The 7,507-nt window shown below is 46.7% G+C and overlaps 1 pseudogene; it reads left to right on the forward strand.

The window, feature by feature from the left end:
• The window catches only part of LOC139564274 (activating signal cointegrator 1 complex subunit 3-like), a 121,701-nt pseudogene extending 115,929 nt beyond the window's left edge, over positions 1-5,772 (forward strand).
• The last annotated feature ends 1,735 nt before the right edge of the window (positions 5,773-7,507 follow it).

Genomic DNA, 7,507 nt, shown 5'->3' on the forward strand with positions numbered 1-7,507 from the left:
GAAACAGAGGCTTTCTAGGGATCCCGGCACCGGGATCCTCATCTCTCCCAAGTGGTCTTTCTCCCTTTCTCCCCTTACCCATCTGTCTATCGCCTCCTTTGAATTCCATGCTGTCACAGTTACCAGCCCTTTCAAGCTTAACATCCTTATCATTTATCGCCCTCCAGGTTCCCTTGGAGAGTTCATCAATGAGCTTGATGCCCTGATAAGCTCCTTTCCTGAGGACGGCTCACCTCTCACAGTTCTGGGTGACTTTAACCTCCCCACGTCTACCTTTGACTCATTCCTCTCTGCCTCCTTCTTTCCACTCCTCTCCTCTTTTGACCTCACCCTCTCACCTTCCCCCCCTACTCACAAGGCAGGCAATACGCTTGACCTCATCTTTACTAGATGCTGTTCTTCCACTAACCTCATTGCAACTCCCCTCCAAGTCTCCGACCACTACCTTGTATCCTTTTCCCTCTCGCTCTCATCCATCACTTCCCACACTGCCCCTACTCGGATGGTATCGCGCCGTCCCAACCTTCGCTCTCTCTCCCCCGCTACTCTCTCCTCTTCCATCCTATCATCTCTTCCCTCTGCTCAAACCTTCTCCAACCTATCTCCTGATTCTGCCTCCTCAACCCTCCTCTCCTCCCTTTCTGCATCCTTTGACTCTCTATGTCCCCTATCCTCCAGGCCGGCTCGGTCCTCCCCTCCTGCTCCGTGGCTCGACGACTCATTGCGAGCTCACAGAACAGGGCTCCGGGCAGCCGAGCGGAAATGGAGGAAAACTCGCCTCCCTGCGGACCTGGCATCCTTTCACTCCCTCCTCTCTACATTTTCCTCTTCTGTCTCTGCTGCTAAAGCCACTTTCTACCACTCTAAATTCCAAGCATCTGCCTCTAACCCTAGGAAGCTCTTTGCCACCTTCTCCTCCCTCCTGAATCCTCCTCCCCCTCCTCCCCCCTCCTCCCTCTCTGCAGATGACTTCGTCAACCATTTTGAAAAGAAGGTCGACGACATCCGATCCTCGTTTGCTAAGTCAAACGACACCGCTGGTTCTGCTCACACTGCCCTACCCTGTGCTCTGACCTCTTTCTCCCCTCTCTCTCCAGATGAAATCTCGCGTCTTGTGACGGCCGGCCGCCCAACAACCTGCCCGCTTGACCCTATCCCCTCCTCTCTTCTCCAGACCATTTCCGGAGACCTTCTCCCTTACCTCACCTCGCTCATCAACTCATCCTTGACCGCTGGCTACGTCCCTTCCGTCTTCAAGAGAGCGAGAGTTGCACCCCTGCTGAAAAAACCTACACTCGATCCCTCCGATGTCAACAACTACAGACCAGTATCCCTTCTTTCTTTTCTCTCCAAAACTCTCGAACGTGCCGTCCTTGGCCAGCTCTCCCGCTATCTCTCTCAGAATGACCTTCTTGATCCAAATCAGTCAGGTTTCAAGACTAGTCATTCAACTGAGACTGCTCTTCTCTGTATCACGGAGGCGCTCCGCACTGCTAAAGCTAACTCTCTCTCCTCTGCTCTCATCCTCCTAGACCTATCGGCTGCCTTCGATACTGTGAACCATCAGATCCTCCTCTCCACCCTCTCCGAGTTGGGCATCTCCGGCGCGGCCCACGCTTGGATTGCGTCCTACCTGACAGGTCGCTCCTACCAGGTGGCGTGGCGAGAATCTGTCTCCTCACCACGTGCTCTCACCACTGGTGTCCCCCAGGGCTCTGTTCTAGGCCCTCTCCTATTCTCGCTATACACCAAGTCACTTGGCTCTGTCATAACCTCACATGGTCTCTCCTATCATTGCTATGCAGACGACACACAATTAATGTTCTCCTTTCCCCCTTCTGATGACCAGGTGGCGAATCGCATCTCTGCATGTCTGGCAGACATATCAGTGTGGATGACGGATCACCACCTCAAGCTGAACCTCGGCAAGACGGAGCTGCTCTTCCTCCCGGGGAAGGACTGCCCGTTCCATAATCTCGCCATCACGGTTGACAACTCCATTGTGTCCTCCTCCCAGAGCGCTAAGAACCTTGGCGTGATCCTGGACAACACCCTGTCGTTCTCAACTAACATCAAGGCGGTGGCCCGTTCCTGTAGGTTCATGCTCTACAACATCCGCAGAGTACGACCCTGCCTCACACAGGAAGCGGCGCAGGTCCTAATCCAGGCACTTGTCATCTCCCGTCTGGATTACTGCAACTCGCTGTTGGCTGGGCTCCCTGCCTGTGCCATTAAACCCCTACAACTCATCCAGAACGCCGCAGCCCGTCTGGTGTTCAACCTTCCCAAGTTCTCTCACGTCACCCCGCTCCTCCGCTCTCTCCACTGGCTTCCAGTTGAAGCTCGCATCCGCTACAAGACCATGGTGCTTGCCTACGGAGCTGTGAGGGGAACGGCACCTCAGTACCTTCAGGCTCTGATCAGGCCCTACACCCAAACAAGGGCACTGCGTTCATCCACCTCTGGCCTGCTCGCCTCCCTACCACTGAGGAAGTACAGTTCCCGCTCAGCCCAGTCAAAACTGTTCGCTGCTCTGGCACCCCAATGGTGGAACAAACTCCCTCACGACGCCAGGACAGCGGAGTCAATCACCACCTTCCGGAGACACCTGAAACCCCACCTCTTCAAGGAATACCTAGGATAGGATAAAGTAATCCTTCTGACCCCCCCCCCCCTTAAAAGATTTAGATGCACTATTGTAAAGTGGTTGTTCCACTGGATGTCATAAGGTGAATGCACCAATTTGTAAGTCGCTCTGGATAAGAGCGTCTGCTAAATGACTTAAATGTAAATGTAAATGTACATACGCTTCACTATGAACCCTCCAGTCTCCATTGTCCTCCACCACAATAAAATAACGTGAAATACTTCCAAGGTGTCAGCCTCATCTCTCTATTCATGTGACCTTCTCAAATACACTACCAGAGCACTACCAAACAACATATACACACTCTCTACCACCGTCAGCCCACACACAGACACACAAACACACAGAGTGAGAAGCATCAGTCTGTCGCGGTGGTCCAAGGTACCTCCAGGATCTCCTATTACGGTCCAATGCGAGGGTTTACAGCACCAATCTAAGTGCTAATTGCAGCTGTAATGAGAGCGTCCAGGCGCCACTGCCAGTCCAGCGGCCTTGCCCAATCAGTGTCCCCGCTCCCCCTCCTCCCAGCCCCTCAACGCTCTCCCCCCCATGGCATTGCGGCCTGGCTAATTAAATAACTAGATGCGTGGCAACGTCCCAGTCTGATTCGCCAGGGGACAGTAATCCTTACATAAATAGCTTTTGTTGGGTGAATCTGAGAGGCTTTTCTCCTTCTCCCATCCCAGTCCCTCCCTGACACTGACAGGGTCTTCAGGAGGAAAACATACACATATTCAGACACGCACATTCGCCCACCTATCATCCATACTCTCTCTCTCTACCTTCCCTCTACCTCTCTTGCTCTATCCCCTTTTGGATTTGTGTTTTCTTCTCCATTTGAGTCAGAGATGTTAAAGTCACCATGACAAAGCTTTAAGAGGCACCTAAGACCATGGGAATTATGTGTGTTTGAATGAATCAAGCTTTCTTCAAACGCTCTAGTCTTACCAGATAGATATGTCCATCTTATACAAGGCTCTCACTTAAGTCTGAATCTCTTCACCTCTGGCTCTTTGTTTGTCTCCCTCCTCTTTTCTCTCTCTCTGCACTCCGGTCTGACACATTTCCTTGTCTCTCTCTCCCTCTCTCATTTCTCTGCACCCCTCTCTGTTTCTCTTTTACTATCCCTCCTCCCTCTCCCCTCCTCTCCTCCAGGCCTGGTCGTTCCTCAGCCATCTGCCGGTGGTGGAGGTGCGTCTGAGTGTGAAGGGTTGGTGGGATGGGTGTGGGGAGCAGGCACAGCGCTCCCTCCCTGCGGCCGGGGGGAAGCTCAGGGACGACAGAAGCTGGCTGGATGTCCACGCTGACCAGGAGTACGTCCTGCAAGTCTCACTGCAGCGCATCAACACCGGCCAGCAGAGGGTACGTACACACACTCATGCTCACACATGTATAAAGGAGCTCACACACACATTATTGACGTTATTTATGATTGACTGCTGATGAGTTGATTTGTCATCATGTTTTCCAGAGGAAGCAGGACAGTAAGGCACAGGCCCCCAGGTTCCCTAAGAATAAGGACGAGGGCTGGTTTCTGGTTCTAGGAGAGGTGAAGCGCAGAGAGCTACTGGCCGTCAAACGCATCGGAAACTGCCGACACCGCAGCACCGTTTCCCTGGCCTTCTACACCCCCGAGAAGACCGGAAAGTACGTATGGGAATGTTAAAAAGAATTGGTAAAAGTTCAACACATTTCTTTCTTTGGGGTCTAAGCCTGGTTACTTTATGCATCTTGGCACAGCTGCCAGTGTGAAAGGGCTTTATAAAATAGTTTGATTAATTGATATTTATCCCACCACAAACTCTAACTTCCCCTGGTAACCCCCTCCTCTCCCTCCAGGTGTATTTACACGCTATACTTGATGAGTGACAGTTACCTGGGTCTGGACCAGCAGTATGACCTCCACCTCAACGTGACCCCTGCCTGCATTGCTGCCCAGGTCAACAGTAAAGTCACTGAGGCCATGGGAGGAATGTCCGTCAAGTGATACGTCAACATGATGACATCATCATGAGTGACATGGTGACAATGACCATATAAAAATGACAAGAGACAATGGCCATGTGTCTTTAGACGCCAATGTTTGGGATATTTACCCTGATTATGTGATGATGGTAATTGTGTGACTGGATGTTAGCCTTAAAGCAGGGATGTCAAGCTCATTCCATGGAGAGCTTAGTATCTGCGGGTTTTTGTTTTTTCCTTTCAATTAAGACTTTGACAACCAGGTGAGGGGAGTTGTTCCTTACTAATTCGTGACCTTAACTTATCAATCAAGTACAAGGGATGAGCCATAAACCCTCCGACACTCTTGCCTTCTGTGGAATGAGTTTGACACATGTGCCTTAAAGGGTCCCATGCCTGTCTGGTCCTAATATGGAGGGATGGAGGGAGGGAGGGTTAAGGAACTAGGGAGAGTCTGGGTCATGGGCTATGAGAAACTGTTTGGCCTAATGGGACCCTGTACAATGATTGGTCAGTTAATAGAAATAGTCATGAAAGACAGGGCTGTCAAGTTACCTCATCAACATTGTGTAATACAATGAATACCTATTTTGTTGCAGTATATCATATCATTCCCCAGTCATATTCTGTAAATAATATATCCGGGGATTGGCCTACTATCTAAAACTCCCCAAATCCACCAACTTTTGAACGGGTATTGAGAAAAATAAAATAGTGCTGTGGGGCTACAGGTACTACCCCCCACCCCCACAATCCTTAGTGTATAGCAAAGAATAGCCCCCTCCTTTCCTTCTTCTTCCTCTCCTCCTCTTTCTTTGTGTAAGATTAATCTATAGAAGCTGATCAAACTGCCATAGACAGTCATACAAGGAACAGAAGAACATAACCACAATACACAGAGATAAATGTGTAAAGATGTCTCAGTGTCTCATTGATTAGTATGTTGTAAGTGTGTTTATTTTCTTGGGAGAGCTGACAACTATATTTTAGAACCAAACTTATGAGACAAAATCCAGCTGCGTCTTTGTTCTGATTTTTGGATTGTCCAATCAATTGAAGCAGATGTGACTTCTCTGTTGATTGAATATAATGACTTTTGAATAAAACTTTTGTTTGGTTTGAAAAGTCTTGAAATTATTTTGGGTTTTTTCAACTTTGAGATAGTGACCTATATATTACACTTACTATCAATGTAGTTTTGAGATAGTGACCTATATATTACACTTACTATCAATGTAGTTTTGAGATAGTGACCTATATATTACACTTACTATCAATGTAGTTTTGAGATAGTGACCTATATATTACACTTACTATCAATGTAGTTTTGAGATAGTGACCTATATATTACACTTACTATCAATGTAGTTTTGAGATAGTGACCTATATATTACACTTACTATCAATGTAGTTTTGAGATAGTGACCTATATATTACACTTACTATCAATGTAGTTTTGAGATAGTGACCTATATATTACACTTACTATCAATGTAGTTTTGAGATAGTGACCTATATATTACACTTACTATCAATGCCAAAAAACATATCATGCAAATAATTACCGACAAACCTTATAAAAAGCACACCATTTAATCTCAAACTACACTGCATGTACAAATACTTTCTCTGCTGAAACTGTCTGTCTGGTTGCACCACCATGTCATTTCTATAGTATACAGTCTGTCACTGGGGCCATTTTCCTCTGCTATGGTTTCGTCTGAATATGGAACCCGTATGGTCCTAAAGAACAACTCTCCGTCAGTCAGACATGGGTCAAATAAACATGTCAAACAGTTTCAAGTATTTGGTAGTGTTTGTGGTGAGCATGATTTAGATCTGTACCTACACCCCTGTGCTGGACTCCTCTCCCGTAGCGGTCAGGTTCACCACATGATCGCCATATTTCCACCGCTTCACTATTGGATCCAGAATTGCAGAAGGCTAATAGGCCTATTGTATGGGAATTAAACCATAAGGAATGCGTTGCTTTGTCTCTGTAAAAAAATAGCATAGGCTACTTTTTTTCAGTCTATATGCAGGGTATCCCAAATTTGAGTTTAATTAAATACGAATATAATTGTGTTACTTTATAGCCAAAGTGTGACAGGGACTCCAATGTAATTTGATGATTTTCATCTGAGTAGGCCATATAGCTAAATAGTGGGCTGTGCAGGCCTCAGTGCTAGACCTGTATTTTATTATAGGTGTATGTTGTTTGGTAGTGTAGCCTACTTCATTAAGGTTAGTTATGGATATTAGTCTAGCAGTGCCTAATGTGATAATCCACGTTTTCGAGTTAAAAACTATGGAGTCTAATCTAATTAGCATAATGAAAAAATCACCAAAATCCTCCTGGTTAAGATAGTTAGAGATATCTGTTTATATCTGATATTTTTGCATCTGCCTACTGCATCTGCCAATGGCGGCCTTCCGCATCTGTGGTGGAAGGTGGTTGAGCTACAGCGGTGTTTGTCAGATCAGGAGACATCTCACAAAAAAGTCTCTGTCATCTGAACGGTTTGGCCTACAAAACTAATATGTTCTCCGTTTTTCTCTACTACCCCCACAAGCGTCACTTCATGGGACACATCTGAAGTCTTACCACTGATCTGCCAACTTTCGTCTGAATTATCAGTTTGGGCTACACACTAATATGACCCCTCTATAGAAAGGCGAGGCTATCATGAACATATACATGTTGTTTTGCTCTAGGACACCCACAAGACTCATCTGAAGGTAGCCCAGTACCAGATTTATGGAAATAGTTTAGTGCCCAAAATTTATTTTTGTTTTTAATATGGGTTAAAAAAAACGTATTTCCTGATCTTTAATCTCTCAGATATAGGACATACACTTTAAAATAAACATTTTTATTAACTTTTTGATAATCGT

This window comes from Salvelinus alpinus, chromosome 35 (genome assembly GCF_045679555.1).
Source record: "Salvelinus alpinus chromosome 35, SLU_Salpinus.1, whole genome shotgun sequence".
NCBI classification, from domain to species: Eukaryota; Metazoa; Chordata; class Actinopteri; order Salmoniformes; family Salmonidae; genus Salvelinus; species Salvelinus alpinus.